Source organism: Artemia franciscana, chromosome 10 (genome assembly GCF_032884065.1).
Source record: "Artemia franciscana chromosome 10, ASM3288406v1, whole genome shotgun sequence".
NCBI lineage: Eukaryota > Metazoa > Arthropoda > Branchiopoda > Anostraca > Artemiidae > Artemia > Artemia franciscana.
In genome coordinates, this window is record NC_088872.1 from 9,366,111 (window position 1) to 9,379,177 (window position 13,067).

Below are 13,067 nucleotides of genomic sequence, written 5' to 3' on the forward strand. Positions count from 1 at the left end.
TCGTTTGTAGTGGGTCTGGCGCATATAAACTTCCTGTTGCGTCTATATACAGCTCCATCTTCTGTCTTTACAGTCACTGAGCGGTTGCTTAATTCGTCGTATATACCGGTTACTGTGGCCTTAATCCATCTTTCATTTGCCTGCCCTGTTTTATTGAGCCATACTTGCTGGCCTGGTGCAAAAGGTTTGATCATGCGTGTACCTCTGTCGTAAGCTTCCTTCTTGCCTTCTTGCTGCTTTTGTCTTGCTGCCTTGTATTCCTCTTTGGGCACGATTTTTGACACGAAGTTATGCTCTACTGACGGCATAACTGATCTTAACTGGCGACTCATCAACAGTTGCGCTGGTGATGCTAAATCGTCTACGGGAGTGTTCCGATACTCAAGTAAAGCTAGGTATGGGTCTAATCTGTCAGCCAGTGCTTTTGACATAAGCCTTTTTACGGTTTGAACCGCTTTTTCACTGAGGCCGTTGCTCTGAGGGTATCTGGGACTGGACGTGCGGTGTGTGATTCTCCACTGTTCTGCGAATTTTTTGAATTCGTCTGCTGCAAACTGGGGGCCGTTGTCAGAGGTAAGTATTCGTGGGATCCCATGTCGTGCGAATTGGCTTTTCAGCTTGGTTATTATGGCTTCCGAGCTTGTACTGTTTAGCTTGTCAAGTTCAATGTATCTACTATAGTAGTCAGTGGTTACCAAGTAATTTCTTCCTTCCCAGAACAATAAATCAGTACCCACATGTTCCCATGGGTACTCCGGAATTTCAGAATTCATGAGAGGTTCCTTTCGCTGGCAATCGCTGGATCGTTGACATATTTCACATCCGGAGATATACTTGGTGATGTCGGCAGTGATGTTCGGCCAGAAAACGCATGAGCGCGCACGTTGTTTTGTTTTGACAATGCCTAGGTGGGCTGTGTGAAGACGGGTCAGGATTTCGTGGCGCATACACCCCGGTATTATGATTCGATCACCCTTTAAGAGGATTCCTTGGTATGCTGCCAGTTCGTTTCTGTAATTCCAGTACTCCTGAATTTCAGCTGGGCACTGTTTTTTGTGCTCTGGCCATCCTTTTTTGATGGTGTCGGCTAGAACTTGCATTTTTGGGTCATGTTTGGTACTGTCTGCGATGCTTTGCACCATTTGGTCTTTGATTGGGATGTGTTTCATAACGTTATGCACGTGCAATTCTGCCTGTAGATCTTCTTCTGGGTCTGTGTTTTCCATGTGTAAACGTGATATGGTATCAGCCACGGGAATTTCTTGTCCCGGTCTGTATGTGAACCTGAGGTCGTATGGCTGGATGGCTAGCATTATCCGCTGTAATCTGGGTGGAGCCCTGCTGATCGGTTTTCTCAAAATGTTTTCCAACGGTTTGTGGTCTGTTATGACCGAGACCTTTCTTCCAAATATATATTGGTGAAAATGTTTGCATGCAAACACGATGCCGAGTAGTTCTTTCTCAATTTGAGAGTATCTTTGTTCTGTGTCACTCAATGATCTTGAACCACATGCTACTGTTTCGTTTTCCACTAGTAGATGGGCTCCCAACCCATGTTGTGATGCGTCGACGATTACCTCGACTTCCTGGCAGTGAGTATTGAAATATGAGAGGTGTTCGCACAATGATTTGCGAATCCTTTGACATGTATCGCTGTGTTTCTTCGTCCAGAAGAAGTCCTTAGCTTTTCCAAGCTCTCGTAGAGGTTGGTTCAGACTGGATAAGTTTGGTATATATCTGGAGAGATAGTTGAACATCCCTAATAACGTCTGCAGTTCCTCTTTGTTTCTTGGTTCCGGCATTTCAGCAATTGCTTTTGTTTTGTTGGGGTCTGGCCTGACACCCTCTGTGGTTAGAAGATGGCCAAAATATGGAATGGCTGTTGCATTGAATACGCATTTGTCTCGATTAAACTTGACTCCTTTTTCCCTTGCTCTTTGGAGGACTGCTTTCAGTTGCATGTCGTGATCTTCTTTACTTGTTCCTACGCCTGCTATGTCATCCACTATTAGACCCAGACCCAATCCTTCAAAAGCCTCCTCCATCCGGCGCTGGTACTCATCCTGAGCTGAGATTATTCCAAATGGAATTCTCCACTTGAATCTCCCAAACATGGTGTTGAACGTTGTCAGATCCGATGATGCATCATCAAGTACCATCGACCAGTATCCGTTTCTGGCATCTAGTTTGAACAGATTTTGAGCTCCGTGACATTTGTTTGCAATGTCGTCAAACGTTGGTATCGGAAAATGTGGTCTCTGTATCCATTTGTTCAATTCTATAGGATCTAGGCATATCCGGATATCGCCGTTGGGCTTCTGCACTATGACAATAGAGTTTACCCACTCTGTTGGCTCAGTAACTTTTTCGATTATCCCGAGGGATACCAGTCGTTCCAGTTCGTTTTTCAGTTTGTCCTGGATTGCCAAGGGTACTTTTCTTGGTGGTTGTACTGATGGTATTGCTCCGGGCTTCAGGTGTATCTTGCATTTTCCAGGCATTTTACCAATGCCTTCGAACACGTCTTTGTATTCTACTAGAATCTTATCTGTAGTACTAGTTACTGGTGTCTGTTCTATGTTGTATATGAACTTGATTAAGTTCAGCGATACACTGGTCTGCCTACTAAGTATAGGTCTCTTGTCTGTATATGTTGAGTTTTTGGTTATACATCAAACATGTAGGCGGCAACCAGGCAAATATCAATCGCGTAAGTAAGTAAGCTTATATTGTGACTCAAGCACCTACAAAATAAATATAAAAATCAGTAAGAAAAATCAATGTCTGATCACTTTAAATGGAGAACTCTACAGACTTTGCATTTCCAACTGAATGAGCCACATTCGATGTTCATGCAGCCACCCTTTCCACAAACACTTTAAATGTTAACAATGGGAAACTAATATAACCTATAGCTCTTGGCCCAAGGGCCGCGCGGGGGTGTTGTCATCCCCAATTGCATAATTACTGAACCTTTCAAATATACTCAACTAAATAGCTATCTCAAAATTTTCATTGAATGTGTTTTGGGAAAAGATGGAGGAAGGGAGGGGCTAGCTACCCTCCAATAATTTTTGACTGTTGAAAAGCAAACTAGAACTTTCAATTTCCAATCCAATGAGCCCTCTCCAAAGCTTATGCGACCACTATTTCCATAAAAACCTTTTATGCCTTTGGTAACTTACAGCCCTTGTCCTGATATCTTTGGAGGGGGGGGGGTCATCTTCAAAGACGTTTTTACTGGATCTTCAACTATGCTGAACAAAACGGCTATCTCCAAATTTTGGTTGGATATATTTAGGGAAATGATGGATGTGGGGAAGGGAAGCCGGTTGCTCCCCAATAACTTTCGACTATTAGAAAGGGCAACAGAATTTGCAATTTCAACTAAGTTATGTAATTCATTAAGTTACTTCAATTAAGTTATGCCCCCACAGCATAACTTACAACCCTTAACATGAGGACTGTGGGGGAGTGTTGTCATCATCAAAGACATGATTTCTGGAACTTCCAACTAAGTTGAACAGAATGACTATCTCAAAACTCTGATTGGATGTATTTGGAGAAACGATTGGCATGGGGGGGGGCTGGTTACCCTCCAATTACTGTCGAATAGTAAAAAGGCACTAGCCTTTTCTATTTCCAGTCGAATGGGCCCCTTTCAAAGTTTCTATCATAACTTCCTCTATACAAAGTACTCTGGTATAAAAAAAACTCTATTACGCTGCCTATGACTCGAAATATAATATTTCATTTTCTAAATAAATGGACTTACCCCCATTTGAACGTTTATTTGTTCGTCATAGAAAGGAAGTGCAGTCTGTGAAAAGGATGCCTTATTTAAGGTAAAAAAGGTAAAGGATACGGCATTAGACTTTACAGTCCCTACCGGCGGTGCTGAACTCCGTTTCTTCGCCCTTCAGCCAGGAAGTGCAATGGGGTGTTGGGGGCCAACCATCCTGTGCTTTATCCAACCATCCTGTGTTATTTAAGGTGTTTCGTCGAAAATGCGTCATGTATGGTGAAATGAAACCAACCAAGCATACAATTATAGATTCAACATTCGTTTTGCAATTAGAAGACACGCAGGATTTCGCCACCTCTTTGTTGGACAAGATTAAGTCGTAAGTCGTTACGCGCCATATTAGTTACAAGCCATTGTAGTTGTGTCCCTGTGCCCCACCTGTGAATAGATATATATATATATATATATACATATATATATATATATATATATATATATATATATATATATATATATATATATATATATATATATATATATATATATATATAAAAATAAGTTGTCTGTCTCTGTGTCTGTCTGTCTGTCAGGTGACGTCATGTTTCTGTGTCGACTGACGTCATGAAGTTAGTTGTCGCCATTTTTGCTATGACGGTGACGTCATTAAAGATATTTAAGACATATATGTTCACGTAGAAATCTATTAATGTTTAAGTTTAAAATGACTGATGAACTTACAATGGCAAAAGCCGATGAAGATGCTCAAAGAGTCTATGCCAAAAAACTTGCTGCTGATAGAGAAAGTCAGAAAAGAAAGCATGCCGATGAATCAAAAGAACAGCAAGGAAACAGGCTTGAGGCTAAAGAACGCAAAACCGCGCAGTTAGATGAAGATCCACCTGGACAGCAAGAGTCAAAACATATCAAAACTGAAAATGATAGCGATGATGATTGGGTTTGGGATTTTGACTTGGATAAGGTTATCAATGCCTACCAGATTTTAGTTAAAAAAACAAAGGTTCGGCGATATGTATTTCATAGTGAATCTGAAAAATAAAGAAGAAAAAGAAAACTGAAAAAAGAAAAAATGTAAAAAACTAAAAAATACTAAAAAGAAAAAACACTCAAAGAGAAATTACAGACCGGGACACAAATGACGACCGTGAAAGAGGGAATATAAATAACGACCGGGACACTCAAAGAGAAATTACAGACTGGGATACCGGGACACAAATGACGACCGGGACACAGGGAATATAAATGACGACCAGGACACAGGTATTTAAGAATATCGTTCAAAGACAAATTTTTAATTGTAAGAAGACCGTTGAAAGAGAAATTTCTAATTGTAAAATGACTGAAGAACCTACAATGGCAACACCCGAGGAAGCTGCTCAAAACGAATGTATTCAAGCCGAAGTAGCTGAGTTGGTAAAGCTTTATGTTTCAGGTTCTAGGTCCGAGAGGCTCCAGGTTTGAACCTTGGCTTTAGCACTAATACAAAAGAAGAAAAAAACTAAAAAAGGTAAAAACTACAAAAAAACTAACACAATATATATATATGTATACATATACATATTCGCGCCCCCCCAAGCCCCCCCGCGCGCGTAAGTCGTTACGCGCCATATTAGTTACGCGCCATTGTAGTTGTGTCCCTGTGTCCCACCTGTGAATATAGATAGATTTATATATGTGTTTCAAACTACGTAAAAATTGCGAATATACAACATTCTTGTCTTTCCCACTGTCTGTGCATATACAAAGCCGTATGTACTAATAATGAAGTCATATGCAAACGCTCTTTTTACAAACAAACAAACATGCATACACACAACTCGTTTTTATATAGATAGATAGATGGATAGATACAATACAAATTAACTGCGTAAAACTTGCGAATATACAACATTCTTCGCTGTCCAATTGTCGCTGCATATAAATAGATTGTCAGGTTTACCGACCCTCGAACATGCAACGTACAATTGTCCATGGGAAAAACAATCAGTATTAAGATCTATACCACATTTTTCTAATGATTGACCTTGAGCTTTGTTAATGGTGATTGCAAATGCTAATCGAATTGGGAATTGCAATCTTTTAAATTGAAAAGGCAGATCCGTTGGAATCATGGGAATGCGAGGAATAAGAACAGCCTCATCCTCAAAAGGCCCTGTCAAGATTGTGGCCTCTATTAGGTTTTCCATTGTTTTTTTTACGGCAAGTCGCGTGCCATTGCAAAGCTTTGGTGGGTAGATATTTCTTAAAAGTATTATTGGTACGCCTATTTTTAGTTGTAGCACGTGTGGTGGAAACCCTGAAAGATCCACGGAATTTAAAAATTCAGATGGATAATCAACCGCTTCATTTGGTTCCAAAACTGTGTCGACTGACTTGTAAAGGACTGCCTGGTCTCGAATCTTGGTCAAAACAATATTGTTGATTTCGTGGACGTCTATATTTTTGGGTGCGAGAATCGCTCTTTCACTTAGCCATTTATTATTTTTTTAATTTTTTAGAATATTCGGAAATACTTTTTCAATCAATTCATTTTTGGACGTCACTAAATTACAGAAATCAGCAGGTAGTTGTATACGTCCTGAAATTGAGTCTACTGGGAGCTTTCCTTTTCCAATTGCCAGCAATTGATATGAAAATGTTTGACCAGAGTCATCGTTTTGCAATCGGACACGCATATTTGTAGTTAATTTTAATATTTTTACGTGTGCCCATAAATTAGAATTTTTCAGGCAAGCATTCATTTCGTCTGCAGGAGTAGATCTAGGTATTATAGGTAATGTTTGCCTGAAATCTCCTGCAAGCAATATTAATGTGCTGCCAAAGGGTTTCGACTTCCCTCTCAAATCTTTCAAGCATTGATCCAGAGCCTCGAGCGATTTTTTGTGTGCCATTGTGCACTCATCCCAAATAATAAGTTTGCATTGCTGCAATACTTTACCCATCCCAGATGATTTGGAAATATTGCACGTGGGAGTTTCTGTAGAATGCAAATTCAGAGGCAATTTCAAAGCGGAATGAGCAGTTCTTCCACCAGGCAGCAAGGTTGCGGCTATTCCGGACGACGCAATTGCCAGCGCTATATCATTTTTTGATCGAATTGATGCCAGAATCAGTTTTATCTCAAACGTTTTACCAGTACCTCCTGGCGCATCCAAAAAGAAAATTTCTCCAACGTTGTTATCGACACAATGCATTATCGTATCATAAATGTCTTTTTGTTCCGACGTTAACTTGGAAATGTTATTTTGTACATACGACAATAGATCACTCGTACTGTAACTTTGTTCACGATCCAATTCTACACATGTCGAAACAGCAGCGATACGGTTAGGTGAAGGCATTCCCAAATCCTGAAGAGGTTTGTTTGCCATACGTACGCACAAATCTTCTATAATAACTAAAGTGTAGTTATAAATTTCTGGTGTAAAATCAAAAGTCATATCTGACGTCTCTAACTGTTTTCGATGGAGTATATCTTCGGACATTTTTGACTTATATTTTTCCCATAACTCTGTAGGAGCTGATGGAGAGCAAGTTGTTAAAATGATGCCAAACAATGCACGAATTTGACTTGGGGTTGACTTTTCGCACGCGTCATTGATGCAGTTATCCCAGTGTTGGTCATTCTCCAATAAATTCAGAGCTTGGCATGCACTACGGTAAGTGTCATGTATAGTACCGTTTACAGTTCTCAAATACTCAAAGGATGTCGGACCGGGTACATTCACCAAAACCAGGCGTAGAAAGAAGCATTCATGTTGATTGGGGTGAACGGTGTAGAGTCTTCCTATCGTGGTATCTTTGAAGATGGTAGGTTGGCCGTCGACTGACTTACCCTGTTTTCGACGTTCAAATACTTTATTTTTAGTATTCCACGTGTAATACGAAGGCACTTCAGTATACAGCAGTTTTTTTGCAAAAGAATCATTTTTGCAAAGCGAAAAAAAAGCTGTTAATGTTGTATCCGGTGGATTCAGGGCTCTTTGTTGCACGTTGGTTTCCGTGAAATAAACACGCTGACCATTCTGTAAATGTACCGCTAAGTGAACAACAGCTGGACTACGTTCATGTATCGGAAATGAAAGAATTCGCCAAACAGCTTCATTACTGCTTATGTATCTTCCAGCCTGATATTGTACGATTTCGTCGAAATCTTTGATTTCGGGCTGCAAGCCAAAAACTGCCATGTCACTGCCTTTGTTGACGTATTTACATATGTATTTGATTGCCTTTACGGAGTTACAGTATTCAACGTTTATGTGTGCATTAAATGTTTTTGATAATAATGGGGAATATGGAACAGCCCACTGGTTATCTACTTCGATGGTGGTACCGTTACGCTTCTTTATTATTGCTGTTTTACCGCCATCTTCAGTAGATCTTCTTCTATATTGTGGGTAACCATCATTGCCAGTAATTGTGTTTGATACTAAAAGTCGAGGATATTGCTTTGTGCACCTTCCTTTGGCCATGCATGGTGAATTTTCGTTCAGTGCACCGCAAGGTCCATGTATCATATTTTTTACAATAATATCATGTAACCCCTTATCGACATTTTAATCAGGTATTTCAGCGGAAATCACATCATCAATTTCGTTCGAAGTAATTTTTTTATGTAGCCAGATTAGTATATGTGCGTGTGGCAAACCTCGTTTTTGCCATTCCACTGAGTACATCCAGCATCGCACTGACCCAAACACTTCAAGTTTTACTATGTAGTTTATCAGTGATTTCAACTTTTGCTGGAAGACACGGGCTGTAATGTCATGCCTATGAACCGCCGATTGTCCTTGAAGTAAAAGCTGCAGTATCTCGTCCCAAGATTGATTACATGCAAATGTAATAAATAAATCTGGACGACCATAGAGACGAACATACGCAATGGCATTTTAAGCATATTCATGCATATGACGGGGACTGCCAGCATATGACGAAGGTAAAATTGTTAATCTTCCAACGTTTGTGGTATTACCGTCATTTATAACTGCATCTCTCAAATGAATGTATTGTTCAGAGCGGAGCTTGGTCCGATTCAGGCGGATATATAGCAAACGTTCTGATTCAATTTTAGCATACATATCAACGACAAATTGGTGAAACAATTCACGGCATTTTAAAATATAATTTTCTTCATCCTGCCGAATCATTAGTCTATAGGAATAATAATACATTGCACTGCATTTCTTATTCATTTCTTTGTTAGTAGCTGGATTCATCAATTTAATATTAAAGTGATAGCCGTCGGCTCCATCCCAAAAAATGATAGGATATTGTAGGGCATCGTAGCATCGATGAGTTTCAGCAATTCTTAACAACTGAGCGTTTCGCTTATGAAGAATAATATCTCGAGGTAAAAACTGATCACCGACCATAACGATTGCCACTTCGTCGATACTTGGAGCATTGTATCTACGCACATGTTGGCCAGGAGGCGTTTTGTCAGCGGAAATAACAATTTTATGCGTATCAGTAGGCATCAAATCGATGGCTGTTTTGAACAGACGCACTAAATTATTATTTTCGTGGAAAAGATGTTGCAATTGGGAAACGATTGTCCTTTCAACGTTGGGAGAAATTTCGCAACGTGCATTCAATTCAGAATTTCTATCACTGATGAAGTACAATTGTAAAAATTTATGATTCTCGCCTGAGAATGGTAGAAGGGACCCTGCTCTATGATAAATTTGCCCTTTTACTTTGAAAGCAGACATAAATTGATCTGGATTTTCGATTTGGGCTCCAAACGACGTCATTTGGAAACATGAGTTGTATTTTCTGATTTTTGACAAAAACGCTTAGATTCTGACGTAGTTCCAGTAAGGAAAGTCTTCAATGGCTCTGGTGGTGCAGCCAATAGAGGAAGTTTAACTTTTCCTGAGGCGCAACACATTCCCATTGTTTCACCATTGAATTTCAAGGCCTTGCAATAGGGACAAATTTTAGACATTGTCCCGATTTGAACACATCTACTCAAGCTATAATCATCGACTGGGTTGTACCTGAATGCCAGGCGATAACTTTCAGGTTGCTCTGATTCCTCGGCACGCTTTCTTTTCTTAATTTCTCTATCAGCAGCAAGCCTGATTTCTTGCTGTTCTTGTAATTCCTCGGCACGCCTTCTTTTTTCACTTTCTCTTTTAGCAGCAAGTCTGCTTCCGCGTTGCTCTGGTAGTTCCTCGGCACGCTTTCTGTTCTTTCTTTCTCTATTCTTTTTTCACTTTCTCTTTTAGCAGCAAGTCTGCTTTCACGTTGCTCTGGTAGTTCCTCGGCACGCTTTCTTTTCTGACTTTCTTTATCAGCAGCAAGTTTTTTGGCATAGACTCTTTGAGCATCTTCATCGGCTTTTGCCATGGTAAGTTCATCAGTCATTGTAAACTTAAACATTAATAGATTTCTACGTGAACATATGTCTTAAATATCTTGAATGACGTCACCGTCAAAGCAAAAATGACGACAACTAATTTCATGACGTCAGTCAACACAGAAACATGACGTCACCTGATCCACAGACAGACACACAGACAGACAACTTATTTATATATATATATATATATATATATATATATATATATATATATATATATATATATATATATATATATATATATATATATATATATATAGATATATATATATATATATATATATATATATATATATATATATATATATATATATATATATATATATATATATATATGTTTTTAACTTCGTTAAACTTGCGAATATACAACATTCTTCGCTGTCCCATTGTCTGTAGATATAAATAGATTGTCAGGTTTACCGACTCTTGAACATGCAACATATAATTGTCCATGTGAAAAACAATCCGTATTCAGATCTATACCTCATTATTCTAATGATTACCCTTGTGATGGTGATTTCTAATCAAACATTCCCTGTGTCCCGATCATCATTTATAAATCCCCCCTGTGCCCCCCGGCGTCCCCATTGTAGTTGTGTCCCTGTGTCCCAGTCGTCATTTATAGTCGACAAATATGACGTCAGTCGACACTCAAACATGACGTCAGTCGACACACACGTCCCAGTCGTCATTTGTGTCCCGGTGTCCCAGTCTGTAATTTCTCTTTGAGTGTCCCGGTCGTCATTTATATTCCCTGTGTCCCGGTCTGTATATACATTCGTTTTTGAATTGGTATATGATGAAATAAATTTTTTGTTTTTTTCCTTTTTTCTGGTTAGATTTTTTTTTGGTTTTTACCTTTTTTTTAGCTTTTTTAGTTTTTTTCTTTTTTCTTTTTAGTTTTTTTGTAGTTTTTACCTTTTTTAGTTTTCTTTTTCTCCTTTATTTTTCAGTTTTTTTCCTTTTTTTAGTTTTTTCTTCTTTTTCAGTTTTTAGTTTTTTTTATTAGTTTTTAGTTTTTTTTTCTTTTTGTTTTTTTTTGTAGTTTTTACCTTTTTTGTTTTTTGTCTTTTCTAGTTTTTAGTTTTTTACCTTTTTTTTTAGTTTTTTAGCTTTTTAAAGTTTTTTTAGTATTTTCTTTTTAATTTTTTTGTAGTTTTTTACCTTTTTAGTTTTTTTTCTTCTTTTGTATTAATGCTAAAGCCAAGGTTTGAACCTGGAACCTCTCGGATCTAGAACCTGGAACATAACGCTTTACCAACTCAGCTACTTCGGCTTGAATACATTTACCCTTTTTAGTTTTTTTTTATATTTATTTTATTTTTTTTATTTTTCTCCTTTATTTTTCAGTTTTTTTATTTTTATTTTTTTTAGTTTTCTATTTGTCCTTTATTTTTCAGTTTTTTTCCTTTTTTTAGTTTTTTTTTTCTTTTTCAGTTTTTAGTTTTTTTTGTAGTTTTTACCTTTTTTTTTAGTTTTTTTTATTTTTTAGTTTTTAGTTTTTTACCTTTTTATAGTTTTTTCTATAGTTTTTTAGCTTTTTTAGTTTTTTTAGTATTTCCTTTTTAGTTTTTTTTTGTAGTTTTTACCCCCTTTAGTTTTTTTTCTTTTGTATTAATGCTAAAGCCAAGGTTCGAACCTGGAACCTCTCGGACCTAGAACGTGGAACATAACGCTTTACCAACTCAGCTGCTTCGGCTTGAATACAATCGTTTTTGAATTGGTATATGATGAAATAATTCAGACGTCATATGCGGACAGACAGACAGACACACAAACAAACAACATATTTATATATATATATATATATATATATATATATATATATATATATATATATATATATATATATATATATATATATATATATATACTAGCTGTTGGGGTGGCGCTTCGCGCCACCCCAACACCTAGTTGGTGGGGGCGCTTCGCGCCCCCCCCAAGCCCCCCCGCGCGCGTAAGTCGTTACGCGCCATAATAGTTACGCGCCATTGTAGTTGTGTCCCTATGTCCCACCTGTGAATATAGATAGATATATATATATATATATATATATATATATATATATATATATATATCTATCTTCTATATATATAAAAATAAGTTGTCTGTGGATGGATGTGTGGATGGATGTGTGGATGGATGTGTCAGGTGACGTCAAAACTGAAAAAACTGGATTAGGTGACGTCAAAACTGAAAAAACTAAAAAAAGGCAAAAACTACAAAAAAAACTAAAAACTAATAAAAAAAATAAAAAAGCTAAAAAACTAAAAAAACTATAAAGGTAAAAACCAATAAAAAACTAAAAAAAAAACTGAAAAAACTAAAAAAAGGCAAAAACTACAAAAAAAAACTAAAAACTAATAAAAAAAGTAAAAAAGCTAAAAAACTAAAAAAACTAAAAAAACTAAAAAAAGGTAAAAAACTAAAAAAATAAAAAATAAAAAAAAACTAAAAAAAAGGAAAAAACTGAAAAATAAGCTAAAATAAAGGTAAAAACCAATAAAAAACTAAAAAAAAAAAGGAAAAAACTAATAAATGACGACACTCAAAGAGAAAGCGACCAGGACAAAAAACTAAAAAAAAAAGGCAAAAACTACAAAAAAACTAAAAACTAATAAAAAAAATAAAAAAGCTAAAAAACTAAAAAAACTAAAAAAAGGTAAAAAACTAAAAAAACTAAAAACTAAAAAAAAACTAAAAAAGGTAAAAACTAAAAGAACTAAAAAAGAAAAAAATAAATGACGACACTCAAAGAGAAAGCGACCAGGACAAAAGGAATGTTCGATTAGCAATCAACAAAGCACCGGGACACAGGGAGTATAAATGACGACCAGGACACAAGTAAAAAAAAAAATTAACAAAACTAAAAAGAAGGTAAAAACTACAAAAAAACTAAAAAGAAAAAAAAACTAAAAACTAATAAAAAAACTAAAAAAT

The 13,067-nt window shown here is 37.0% G+C and overlaps 1 long non-coding RNA gene across 1 annotated transcript in view; it reads left to right on the forward strand.

Moving 5' to 3' along the window:
• Positions 1-12,188: 12,188 nt before the first annotated feature.
• LOC136031757 (uncharacterized) overlaps positions 12,189-13,067 on the forward strand; it is a 216,168-nt gene continuing 215,289 nt past the window's right edge. The window contains exon 1 of the long non-coding RNA XR_010618575.1: positions 12,189-12,278. This is a non-coding gene — a long non-coding RNA (uncharacterized LOC136031757). The remainder of the gene's footprint in view (positions 12,279-13,067) is intronic.